The sequence below is a fragment of the Pseudophryne corroboree genome, chromosome 1, assembly GCF_028390025.1.
Source record: "Pseudophryne corroboree isolate aPseCor3 chromosome 1, aPseCor3.hap2, whole genome shotgun sequence".
NCBI classification, from domain to species: Eukaryota; Metazoa; Chordata; class Amphibia; order Anura; family Myobatrachidae; genus Pseudophryne; species Pseudophryne corroboree.
The window spans coordinates 1032412237-1032427044 of record NC_086444.1 but is presented as its reverse complement, the minus strand read 5'-3'; positions in this window follow the sequence as shown (position 1 = coordinate 1032427044).

Genomic DNA, 14808 nt, shown 5'->3' with positions numbered 1-14808 from the left:
GAGTGGGACCTGGTGCGGTATATTTTTTTCAATGGTCAAAATGTTGATATTCACTAGGTCAATATGACAGTGTCGACATTCAGTATGTGGACACTGATGGAATGTCGGCAATGTGTTGTTAGCATGCATCTATCCCTATCCATAACCCACATGTTGACATTTCATATGTCAACATTCTATTTGTGTTGACATTTTCCAGGTGTCAACATTGATGATGTTGATATTTAACCATGTCCACTGTGAATGTTGACTTAATGGGGGGGAATTCAAATGTCTGAAAAGTCGGTTGGATGTCTGTTTTTTTTCCTATGTATTAGATCGGAAAGAGCAGACACCCAACTGACTTTTCAAACAATTGAATCTCCCCCAATTACTGCATACCACGTGCTATGGTGCTAGTCTCCCTAAGTCAGCTGAACACAGAGCCATCCTGTAGCCCTTTAACCTATGTAGCAAACTCCTTTTTTACTATAGATTTTATGGAAAATGTTTGGACTACCATAAAATCTGCATAAGATCATATTTGTTGTGCAGTTTGTAGTATATCAGTTTGTGCATTAGTTCATACTTGCCTACCTGACCCACTCCATGAGGGAGAAAATGCTCTGTTCCTGGACTCTCCTGGCAATGTATGATTGCCATCACCTGTGGTCATACTTACCGACATTCTGGCTGCTCTCTGCGGGAGAGAGCAGCCAGGTCGGCTCAGCGGGCGGGCAGGGGAGGCTGTGATGTAAAGGAGGGGGTGGCCGGAGGCGGAGCAAGGGTGGGATGGGGCGGAGCAAGGGTGGGGTCACCGTGACACCTCATTTAAGCCACACCCCCTCTCTGTAATGCCGCGGTCACCGGCATTACACTGCAGGGGGCGTGGCTATGATGACGCGATTCAGCAAGAATCGCGTCATCGACTGCCCAGACCGCTAAGTGGGCGGACGGGCAGGGGGGACCCCGCAAATCGGGAGACTTGCCTGCTCTTCCGGGGGGCCGGGAGGGTCACCCGATTTTCGAGAGCCTCCCGGCCATTCCGGGAGAGTAGGCAAGTATGCCTGTGGTGAGCTAGTCAATTGATAAGAAAGGTGTTTCACCACAGGTGATGGCAATCATACATTGCCAGGAGAGTCCAGGAACAGAGCATTTTCTCCCTCATGGAGAGGGTCAGGTAGGCAAGTATGCATTAGTTTTAATAGATAAACATGGGCCCTCATTCCGAGTTGATCGGTCGCAAGGCGAATTTAGCAGAGTTACACACGCTAAGCCTACGCCTACTGGGAGTGTATCTTAGCTTCTTAAAATTGCGACCGATGTAATCGCAATATTGCGATTACAAACTACTTTGCAGTTTCTGAGTAACTTCAACCTTACTCTGCCTGTGCGATCAGTTCAGTGCTTGTCGTTCCTGGTTTGACGTCACAAACACACCCAGCGTTCGCTCAGACACTCCCCCGTTTCTCCAGCCACTCCTGCGTTTTTTCCGGAAACGGTAGCGTTTTCAACCACACGCCCATAAAACGCCGTGTTTCCGCCCAGTAACACCCATTTCCTGTCAATCACATTACGATCGCCGGAGCGATGAAAAAGCCGTGAGTAAAAATACTATCTTCATTGTTAAATTACTTGGCGCAGTCGCAGTGCGAATATTGCGCATGCGTACTAAGCGGATTTTCATTGCGATGCGATGAAAAATACCGAGCGAACGACTCGGAATGAGGGCCATAGTCTTTACCATACATACATACATACATAGCAATAACAGTGCCATCTGTAGGTTGGTAAAGGGATAGATAGATAGATAGATAGATAGATAGATAGATAGATAGATAGATAGATAGATAGATAAGAAGCTTTGTAAATGAATGTAAAGTTAAATACTGAGTATTTTTTTTGTACAGTGATATTTTAATCAGTTTGCTTCTCTACTGCTCTACAGGCATCACATAGGTTGTATAGTGAATAACACAAGTGCCCGTTTTACACATAGGGGCTGAAGCACAGCTGCACGTACTGTAAGGCCGTTTTGCAGACAGATCTTGCAATGTTTAGCACAGCTCATGCTATATAGCTCAGCATACACATTAATGGGTAATTCAGAGTTGTAGGCATATTAACATACCTCCCAATATGACCCTCTCCAGGAGGGACAGAATGCTTTGTTCCTGGACTTTTCACCTAATGTATGATTGCCATCACCTGTGCTGAACAGGTTAATGGATAAGAAAGGTGTTCCACCATAGGTGAGGGCAATCATACATTAGGAGAAAAGTCCAGAAACAGAGTATTCTGTCCCTCCTGGAGAGGGTCATGTTGGGAGATATGTATTAATAGCTTCTCTACTTGCAACTGAACTGTCGTAACTGTGTGGTACCAGATCATTGACACAAGCTGTCAGTATGCAGAGATCCCTCTGTAAATGAAAAGTCACCCCCTTAGCAGTGACTGCAGTCACTGTGTACTCGCCTCTCTCCGGATTCCTGTCCCATGTGGCTGCAGCAAAGATAATTTTGTTGTTTTAAACAAACTTTATTGACAACCAGCCAAAGTAGGGATGGCCATCAGTGAGTTAGCCATCCATGGTCACTATTGATGGATCAGGGACATAAAATTCATAACAGTCACATGGAGGCAAGTTAGAGTTTGGTGCCCCCAATGGCCAACCCTATGCCAAAGTGACAGAGCCCATTTCTTGCTTCTTTTGGGAGGAGAGCCAGTTAATGGCAATCAGCTCCCAACTGTAATTTTTCAAACATGACAGTCAGGAGCTGAACACATGGCAGTTGGGAGCTGATTGGCTGGAGCAATATTTATCATACAAGTTTCAAGTATCAACAAGTTTTATTATTCACAAGTTTTAACACTCGCTGATAAATAGGCCCCTTAAGGGTCTATTTACTAAGCCGTGGATGGAGATAAATGGACGGAGATAAAGTACCAGCCAATCAGCTCCTAACTGCCATGTTACAAGCTGGGTTTGAAAAATGACAGTTAAAAGCTGTTTAGCTGGGGCTTAGTTAATAGACCCCTCAGTTCTGTGTACCCAGTGCGAATGTAATGCCTGACTTATGTACAACTCTGAATAGGCCTCAGACTTGTCTTGAAAGGTGTAGAGCAAAGAAAAGTTGACAAATGAGGATTAACCAATTTGACGTCTTGTAGCTACTCTTTTCCTCACAAAAGCTAATATAACCTGTTTGTATTACTTGCCACATCAGTGGCTGGGAGATCATATCATGCAGTAATAAAGGTTGTGCAGAATTTGTCATTGCTGACAGCTTTAAGCGGCAATTGGTAGAAAGAGTTTTATTAATGGAGGATGCCATAAGTGGAGATACAGTGCTACTGAGTTGTGTACAGAATACAAAGCATATCCATCTGCGAAACATCCACTTCTATTTGCATACAGCTAAAAAGGGCACATGGTCCTGTCTGTGTTCCAGGGTAGATAGGTGGTAAAAACACAGAAAATAACGTGGGCAATGTACCCACTGTGTCCGCTTTTATGGCATATCTGGTACAGAATCAGCAGGCTATAGTCTGCATTGATATTGTTCTTTATGAAAGCAAATGGTTACAGTTCCATTTTATTCTCCAAGGAAACGCAATCAAAGGAACAAATATCTTGTGCTCAGTAGGTAAAATATGTTTCCTATTCATTTCCATAAACTGCAGATAGAACACAAAGCTTCTCTCCGGGTTACACTGAATCTGCTTGTTCTCTACAAATAGTTTTGTTTACTTAGCTAACACACATTTACACATAACACAGACATCACCTTTGCCTCTATATATGCATTATACTCTTTACAATGCAAGCACGAAAAAGTCAGCAGCAGGCAATATACTATAAATCACCTTGCAACAGAACACTTTCAGTTCTTCATTGTAACAGTAAATGCGCCTTGCAGACCCTATGCCTTTTATTTTCATTATGTATAAGTGCCAGCTTTACCTCCTAACGGGTTCACTACGGCTGGCCGGCGGTCGGGCTCCCGGCGACCAGCATCCCGGCGCCGGGAGCCCGACCGCCGGCTTACCGACAGCGTTGCGAGCGCAAATGAGCCCCTTGCGGGCTCACTGTGCTCGCCATGCTACGGGCACGGTGGCGCGCTACGCGCGCCACACTATTTTATTCTCCCTCTATGGGGGTCGTGGACCCCCACGAGGGAAAATAAGTGTCGGTATGCCGGCTGTCGGGCTCCCGGCGCCGGTATACTGAGCGCCGGGAGCCCGACCGCCGGCATACAGAAGACCACCCCTCCTAACTTGTGAAATAGTCCAATTGGGATGACCGTGCATTAAATGAGGGCGGGAGGTGTCACCAGAATTTGGGGGTGATTCAATTGTGTAGGGCATCTGGAACTACTGTGTAAAGGGGTGGTCTTCAGTATGCCGGCTGTCGGGATCCCGGCGCACAGTATACCGGCGCTGGAATTCCGACAGCCGGCATACCGACACTTATTCTCCCTCGTGGGGGTCCACGACCCACCTGGAGGGAGAATAAAATAGCGTGGCGCGCTATAGGGGCTCATTTGCGCTCACCACACTGTCGGTAAGCCAGCGGTCGAGCTCCCGGTGCCGGTATGCTGGTCGCCGGGAGCCAGACCGCCGGCAAACCATACTACACCCGTGTAAAGTGACTGGAGCTATTCAGTTGTTTATGCAACACGCCCTGCGCTGGTTAGAATGGCTGCATTCCTGAGCACAAATGCTCACATGCTAAGTGCAGCGATGCAGGTTTGCAGATATCTTGGAGATGAGATCACCAGCGGTGCAGGTTTGCAGATATCCTGGGGATCGGAGTCAGGAAGTGCTGAAGTTGGTTATGCACTGTCTCTTTAAGCAGGAGATTGCAGGATCTCTACAGGCTTGAGTACAAGAAAGAACTGACAGCTTCCCAGTGCTTGGAGCTGGAATATATACCCCTTGCTCTCTGGTGATAGGCTGAAGGGATCATATGTCAGTGAAACACTACCTGGTTGGAGAGTTCTCTGCAGAGTCAGCTGATCAGGAAGTAACATGCAGTACTTCAGGCTAGGCTGTGGGGCATACAATCTAGATTGCTTAGAATTTAAGCACGGATCTCTCCGTGTGTATGCCCCACAGCTATAGCGATACTTAAACCCGTGAATAAATTGCAGCTACAATAATTGGATTGATCCCAAATAACAAAGTGTTATTTGGAAAAGCTATTACATTTCTAAAAAGTCTTCTTGAATTAGCATTACCAGGACAGATGATTCCAGTGTAAAATATACAATTGCCTGAAATGATGCCAAATCATGTCAGACCCTTTTCCACCTTTATGTGACCTTGAAAGTATCAAAATGTAAGATATTTAAAATGAAGATGGGTTTTGTTTGTTTTTTTTATCTTTGAGAGTGCTATCATTAGCCTCTGTGTAGCCTCCCTGATGAGTTTTCTCTTTGTCCTGTCAACTTCAGATGTACGACCTGATCTTGGCAATGTCTCTGTTGTGCCATATTTTCTCTTTTTCTTGATGATAACCATCACAGTGTGCTATGGTACATGCAATGCCTTCCTTTCAACATTGAAATGCTGTACAGGTTTTGCAGACCATGGCATTCTAAGCAGCAAGCATTCCAAGAAGGGGTGGTCTTCAGTATGCCGACTGTCGGGATCCCGGCGCACAGTATACTGGCGCCGGAATTCCGACAGCTGGCATCCTGACACTTTTTCTCCCTCCTGGGGGTCCATGACCCCCCTGGAGGGAGAATAAAATAGCGTGGCGCACGTAGCGCGCCACCGTGCCCGCAGCATGGTGAGCGTAGCGAGCCCGCAAGGGGCTCATTTGCGCTCGCCACGCTGTCAGTATACCGGCGGTCGGGCTCCCGGCGCCGGTTTATCCCGTTCATTACTGGCAGGTGTATGCTAATTACCACTTGAGCATGAAACTGAATGTGATTGGCTAACTCTAAACACAGCTACAGCTGCATGATGAAATGTTGTACACACTTATGTACACATATTGCCTGCACTTAAGCCAGTAGTTTCCATGGCTCTCTCTACAGTGTCTGGGTTTGGACTATGACTGGAAGCTACTGTCACATTCCTCAATTTCTCATACTTTAATTGCATTTTCATAGCAAACTTCTAGGTTGCATAAATCTCTACTCCTTTTGGGTGTATCTCCTGTATGCATGCTTTTCACAAACATAATTTTGCAGCTTCTGTGGTCTAATCTGCTAATGTGCTGTAACACTGCGTTGGAAACACTCTGTTTCCAGAGCAGTGCAATAGCACAGTACTCTTTTTTTCTGTGGTGGTCAGAGGTGGAACTACCATTTGTGCAGCAGGTGCATTACACTGGGGCCCCTGAGGGCTAAGGGGCCCACTGCTGCCCAGACCTGCATGAGTATTCCCTGATCCCCCCTCCCGCAGACCATTTTGAGCAATGTCAGATAAATGGCCCAGTGCAGAGAGCAGAATGGGCCACACTGCATGAGGGATCTGCCTCTTACCTTGGGGAGGTGGGGCTGACCTTGTGTGTGTGCTGGACTGATAGTGGAGTCCTGCCACCTATCAGTGCTGATGATCACAGCCACTTACTGCCTCTAATTAACAGACAGCTATACATTATTTCTGATTTACTGCTGTCTGTGAAATAAAGGCAGCTTACAGTGAGTACAATACAAGAATTTTAAGCCCTTTCTACACACTCAGCGCAACATAAAAATGTATATACGTCCCTTTGTTTCCTTCCTTGGACGTTGATGACAAGGAGTCATCAACGTCCAAGGAAGGAAACAAAGGGACGTATATACATTTTTATGTTGCACTGAGTGTGTAGAAAGGGCTTAACATTCTTGTACAGGTTGAGTATCCCTTATCCAAAATGCTTGGGACCAGAGGTATTTTGGATATCGGATTATTACGTATTTTGGAATAATTGCATACCATAATGAGATATCATGGCGATGGGACCTAAGTCTAAGCACAGAATGCATTTATGTTTCATATACACTTCATACACACAGCCTGAAGGTCATTTAATACAATATTTTTAATAACTTTGTGTATTAAACAAAGTGTGTGTACATTCACACAATTCATGTATGTTTCATATACACCTTATAAACACAGCCTGAAGGTCATTTAATACAATATTTTTAATAACTTTGTGTATTAAACAAAGTTTGTGTACATTGAGTCATCAAAAAACAAAGGTTTCACTATCTCACTCTCACTCAAAAAAGTCCGTATTTCGGAATATTCCGTATTTCGGAATATTTGGATATGGGATACTCAACCTGTATTGTATTCCTTGTTTTAAATGTGGTGACATTTATCTAAGCCTTTAACACCTTAGCTGCATGGCGCCTGTTTGGTCAACTCTCCAGACCCAGCCGAGCTTACAGTGAGTGTAACTGGCACTGTTAGAGTCTGCCTGACTGAGTGCCAAACTGAGGATAGCACAAGGGACGAGGTGCTCCTGTCACAGACAGAGCAGAGACAGCTGAGTTACTGCCCACATCAAGGTACATGCCCCTTGTTCTCCGTATCACGCAGCACTGTGTGCTTGTACCTCTGTCATCCACTGCCTCTCCTTGTCACCCTCTGCCTCCCCCTGTCACTCATGTGGCATTTTGTGAACTTGGGTTAGGGTGGAGGAGGGGGGGACAAATTATATTTTTGCACCTGGGCCCACCGTTCACAAGTTCCACCACTGGTGGTAGTCTGTGTCTGTACATGGTGTACAGACACAGACTACCATAGAAAAGAGAGTGCTGTTACACTGCTCGGGAACCCCAGTCCCGTGCTACTAGAATAAGGGGCAGATTGGGATGGAAAAACAGAAGCAGCCCTAATGGGGGCGGGGTCTGTTGAGTGGGTGCAGTCTGTCAAGGGTGGTAAGATCCCTTCTCATAGGACCTGATTCTTATTTGCGCGCATTTGAGCCCTTCACTTCATGATACTGTAATACCGCTACAATGCCATTCTCTGGTGTACATCCATATGCAAGTACTGAGACACCCACGTTCAGTGTCTACAGACGCTGCAATCATGAAAGTACAGCAGGTACAACTGCACTCACTGTTACACACACTGATTAATGTAATGGAGCTTGAGTGGAGCGGGGTGACATACAGCTCACCAGCCAGTGAGCATATGCAGGTAGCATTTAGTGGTGCAGGATACTTGAACAGTGATTATATTGCAGGGTAACACTGCTGCTAAGTGGAAGACTACTGACTTCCACAGTGACACTCTGAAAGTCTCAAGATGGCTCTACACATGCTCATTAGTCGCCTTGTGGCCATCTTGGTACAGGGAATGAAGTCTCTCTGGGTGAGCAGCAACATGGAGTCCACTTTCATAATAGCAGTGATGGTAGAAAACGAAGGAAGTTTAGGAATAATTAATAGCATTAATGGCAGATAAATAGTGAGAAAAATATATTGGTACAAATGTATTAAAATGATAATGATAAAAGAAAGTAGAGTACAGTTAGAAATATATAAATACTAATAGCAAATAGTATAGAAGAAATAAGCAATTGAATGTGTACAAAATAACTGAATAACTAGATAAAAATATGACATGTGCAGGTGTAGTCCCAAATTAGACATTGTTAATAATACAAAGCTATTAGAATAACAAATGTACTAGAAGAAACTGTAATAGAATATGAATAAAAATACATTTTTTAAAGATAATAGACTATTAACAATTGTGAAAGGTACATTCTTAAATGAAAAATCATCTTGTAAGATGTGCAGAATTAATGGGCCCAAAAACGTTTTGACAATGGTGTAGGTTTTCTATAAGACATTTAAAAAAAATATCTGAAGAGATGAAATAAGGCTCTTCTTTGCCTATTCCATTAACATCAGCTTTATAGCTAACAATTCTATGTTCTCCAACCCATCATCTTCAACTTTGTTCCTCATGACACATACTCTCAGGATTAAATGGGCTCACTGAACATGATGTGTCCTTGCTAACTATCCCAGACAAGTGGATCACTCCTGGGATCAACCATTACCCTCATTCTATAGCCACAGCCTCAGGAATATGGTTTGAATATTTGTCACTGGGATGTTCTCTGTATTTTATATGAGTCACTACAGTGCTCTTTGGTATCCGTTCACATGGTCGACCATGTTATGGTCGACAGTCATTAGGTCGACCACTATTGGTCGACATTGACATGGTCGACATGGACACCTGGTCGACACATGAAGATGGTCGACACGTGAAAAGGTCGACATTAGTTTAACTTTTTTTTCTTTTGGGGAACTTTTCCATACTTTACGATCCACGTGGACTACGATTGGAACGGTAATCTGTGCCGAGTGAAGCGAAGGCACCATGCCCTAAGCATGGCGAGTGACGCGGTGCACTAATTGGGGTTCCCAGACACTTTACGCAAAAAACGACAGCAAAAAAAGTTTAAAAACTCATGTCGACCTTTCCATGTGTCGACCATTTTCATGTGTCCATGTCGACCATGTCAATGTTGACCTAATGACTGTCGACCATAACATGGTCGACCATTCATACCGGAACCGTGCTCTTTATATACTGTATTTAGGTCAATAAAGTTCCATCTGTATTGTGTATTGGTCACTGGAATTATCTCTATCCAGTATATATGGGTTGCTCTCTGTATCATAGAAGGATCACCAGAATGTTCTCTGTATTTTAGAATGGACACTAAGATGCACTCTTTTTTTGTATGTTGGTCACTAGAATGCTTTTTGTATTGTATAGTGGTCATTAAAATGCTGTTATTGCATTGCACACACTAGAATGCTTTCTGTATGAGTCACTAGAATGCTTGCTCTAATGTATATTGGTCAATGAGATGCACTCTGTATTGTAAATTATATGAATCACTAGAAATATCTCTATGTTGTGTATGTGTCATTTCTCTCTGGATGGCATACTACCCACTAGAATTCTTTTTATATTGTATTACTAGAATCATTATTAGAAACATTGGGGATCATTCTGACCCGTTTTGCATGCAGACTGCAGAGGTTGTTCGTTGCGTTGGGAAAGGGTCAGAACTGTGCATGTGCAGCGTGCACATTGCGCACGCGCACCATCACCCGGTGACAGACGTCGCCAGGCAACGGAGCGCCTAGCGTGAAGAAAAGACGCAGCGCTGGACGGAAACAAGATTGACAGCGGAGAGGCGGTCCAGGGCGGATACTCACCGTTGGAGGCCGTTTTCGGGTAGTGGTAAGAAGAACGCAGGCGTGTCCAGGCGAACGGAGGACGGATGTCTGACGTCAGGACCGGGATCTTCATCGCTGGATCCGTCGCACTGGGTAAGTAGCTGCAGGGCTGGTCTTGTTTTGCAGGAAAAATTTTCAGCATAGCAGGACTGCACAAGCGATCGCAGCCCTGCTATGCTAAAATACACTCCCCCATAGGCGGGGATTAGTTGATCGCAGCAGCAGCAAAAAGTTGCTGGCTGCGATAAACTCGGAATGACCCCCTTTGACGGCAGATAAGAACCACTTGTCCCATCTAGTCTGCCCATTTTAAAAAAAATTTAATTGTATATTGGTCGCTAAGGGTCATAGACTGAGACTAATTGTCTCCACTATCCGATTCAATTAGCTATGGGAATCCCCAGAGGAAATCCAGGTTAAATTGCACCCCCTGCAATTAAGGCACGGGGAACCCATTCGATTTCACATTTTATGCAGAATCAGCAGGTTTCCACATGTTACCAGAGGTTTTACCGTGTGGGGAAAAAGCTAAATAATAAAATAGCTCCGGCCGTTATGCGGTAAACCCATCCCTAAGATGGACCATGTATTGTATATTGATTACTGAAATATGTTCAATTTAGCAATAAAGTAAAAAAAAAAAAATGTCCAAACCTTAATTTACGTAAATAAAAATATTGTGGACACACATTAACAACAATGCTTCACTATATGACTAAAGCCTAATTCCTGGATTGTCTTAACAACTTTTCATATCACAGAGTAAACTTTTTTTGTACAAGCATCACAAATTAAGAGACACATTGTGCAGCTATATAATATATATATATAAAGTATCTGCAGGATCTGCCAGATTTGTACCAGCTGCAGATTTTAGCAATGCCACCCGTAGTCTATCGTGGTTCTTTGTAGGTCATGTGTCTAAGTAATTTCTTTGTGCTATAAATTATGTGTCTTCTTATAATGTGCTTAAATAATACTTTGCCAAGAATAAGCAGCTATAGAAGTCACTATACTGTGAAAGATTGTTTCCCAATCTAGTTTATAGGTCACAATGGCAAATGTTCTATCTTTACACAACTGTTCAATGTGTCTCCCTTGCACAACAATCGGTAGCAAAAGCTGGCAGAAACCCGCAACAGAAAATAACCAGAACCTACATTGCTGGAGAAATAGCATAACTGTGTAACATGCCACTGGAATGTTCTCTGCTAATATGGGGAGTAATTCAGACCTGATCGCTGCTGTGCGTTTTCGCACAGTGGGCGATCAGGTCTGTACTGCGCATGTGCAGAGCCGGCCCTAGCAAATTAGATGCCCTAGGCAAATTTTGGCTGGTGCCCCCCTAGCACCGCCGTTAGTTCTGCATGTGACCCAGCAACACTCAGGCAGTGGGGCCCATAGGGAAGGGGGGGATACCTTGTGGGCCAGTTCAACCCTGCATAATGCCCCACAGTAATGCCCATAATACACATAACTCCACACAGTAATGCACCTTACACATATGCCCCACATTAGTAATGCCCATAATACACATAATTCTACACAGCAATTCACCTTACACATATGCCCCACATTAGTAATGCCCATAATACACAAAATTCCACACAATAATGCACCTTACACATATGCCCCACATTAGTAATGCCCATAATTCCACACAGCAATTCACCTTACACATATGCCCCACATTAGTAATGCCCATAATACACATAATTCTACACAGCAATTCACCTTACACATATGCCCCACATTAGTAATGCCCATAATACACATAATTCTACACAGCAATTCACCTTACACATATGCCCCACATTAGTAATGCCCATAATACACATAATCCACACAGTGATTCACCTTACACATATGCCCCACATTAGTAATGCCCATAATTCTACACAGCAATTCACCTTACACATATGCCCCACATTAGTAATGCCCATAATACACATAATTCTACACAGCAATTCACCTTACACATACGCCCCACATTAGTAATGCTAGTAGCTTAACTTACTTTTGCTTGCTGGTGTGCTTGCAGTCAGTGTGTGCGCCCATACAGCTTCCTAGATCCATGACTGCGATTTGTGAGATGGGGGTGGCAGGATGGATGAGTTCTTTCGCTCGCACCCGTTAAAGGGGCACCCGTACAAGGGATGTGACCTCACAGGGTATGCCGTCCTTTGCAAGCCTCACCCTTTATTTGTTAGGTTCCTGGTGCTCAGAACAAGGGAGATGTTCATGAAGTGAGTCCAGAGCACCAGGACGTAACGCTGGGAAAGGGGAATGGAAAGGGAATAGCCCCTGGCGCCCTAACTCTGTTGTCTCACCCGTGCTGTCAGAAATCCCTTGCGAGACTATGGTTTCTTGAGCCCTTGGCAGCCGCGTTTGAAGGGCGGATTATGTCTGCCCAACTCCGATGCCCCCCGGTCTTAGTGAGAGACAAAGGGAAATCCAAGACAGGATGATAACAAGAGGCCCTCTAACTAAGCAAACAGGCCAGGGGCTACAAGCTAACTAAAAACCTAAAGTATGTGCGGAGAAACCGCCAAAGGAAAATAACAACAAAAGGAAATGCTGATCACACGCCGACACAATACCTTTGTGTACCGGCGGTGACAGCATAAGCAGAACCCTCTGCAAAACACCAGGGACAGAAACAATAATGAAATACAGCGACCTAGGCCAACGGACGCGGCAGAGCCGCTACTCACGGAACCGGTACGAATACTGGAAAACGGACAGGAACCCTCAATGATGCCGACACACACTCTCAGAACTGGAGGACAGGCAGAATCCCAAACGACAGACCGGTGGACACCAGGAAACCAGGAACTTGACCAGGGATAGGCAAAGCCACTGGACCTCAGGGCAGGAACGCCTCACAGCAGGACACGGGATCAGACACAGGAATCGACACAGGGACTGACACAGGAATCAACACAGGAAGCAGCTAGTCAGACACTGCTATACAGGAGCTCAGGGACTGGCAGGAACCAGGTCAGACTTCAAGCAGACTGAAAACCAAGAAATATCACCAGCATCTGTGAATTGCAGTCAGCCAGCATATAACAGAGAGGCCTAATTAATAATCTCGTGCAGCTGCCCTCTAGCATGACTCCAAACTGACAAGATACAATTAGCAGCCAGGTGAGGCTGAACACATGGGAACAAGCTGCAATTACACAGACCCACCAGCGGCAGCAGACAAGAGTATTCTAAAACAGAGCAACGGGAAATCCTGGCATGCAAGACAACTTTATAAACATAAAATAGGAATGAACCACTACCTGTGGTTCATAACATTATTTTAGCTTGCTGGTTGGACACAGATGGCAACAAAGTCCAGATACAGCCATGCTTGCTGGTTATACAAAAAGACCAGTATCAAACATGGTTCAGTGTGTTTGCTGGTGTCTGTTACTCCAGGCAACTGCATACCCTTTATTTTATATTGCGGGAGCAATATGCTCTGCTCTCCAGTCTGACGCATCTGAAAGTCACGCTGCACTGATGTTTCATATAGAAATAGCGCAACGCAACTTGCTAACCACGTTACAGTGCTGGATGGCAAGGGAATTTTATGGAATAGACTCACTGAGAAATAAAGTGTGGGGAGAACACTGCCTATGTTATATCCCTGCAGACACCTGGGGTTTGCACAGGGATAAGGGACACAGGATACCAGTGTCCCCCTCCCCCATGTGCACAAGCAGTATAGGTGATGTCAGATTTATGTTGAGCAGTGTTCCAAAATACACGTGGTATCATAAGGAGCCATCCAGTAATAACCTTATACAGGCCCTCATTCTGAGTTGATCGCTCGCTAGCTGCTTTTAGCAGCAGCGCAAACGCTAAGCCACCGTCCTCTGGGAGTGTATCTTAGCTTAGCAGAAGTGCGAATGAAAGGTTAGCAGAATAGTGGTGAAATTTTTCCAAGCAGTTTCTTTGTAGCTGCAGACCTACTACTAGATTGCGATCACTTCAAACTGTTTGGTTCCTGTTTTGACGTCATAAACACGCCCTGCATACGGCCAGCCACTCCCCCGTTTCCCCAGGCACGCCTGCGTTTTTACCTGACACGTCCGCGTTTTTTAGCACACTCCCTGAAAACGGCCAGTTACCTCCCAGAAACACCCACTTACTGTCAATCACTCTACGATCAGCAGAGCGACTGAAAAGCGTCGCTCGACCTTGTGTAAAACTGCATAGTTTTTGTGAAAGTACTTTGCGTGTGCGCACTGCGGCCCATACACATGCGCAGAAATGCCGATTTTTAGCCTGATCGCTACGCTGCGAACAACGGCAGATAGCGATCAGCTCGGAATGAGGGCCATAGTCAGTGAAAATTGCACAGGTCCAGGACTTGCAGTTACTAGGCTTCTGCTGTCTAAGGTCTCACAAGTCAGGGACATTCGTGCATGTTGGAGGGAGTTCAAGGGACAGTATGCATTCTATTTGAGAAATGTAAACAGCAGTGTATACAAGTACTGATTGAATACATTTAGAAAGTAAAAGATAGTTTGCAGACTGTCCCTCCCAGCATGAGATACTGCAGGGACATGCTTGGATGCCCCTAGACATGCTTGTATGCTCTAAGCAAATGCCTAGC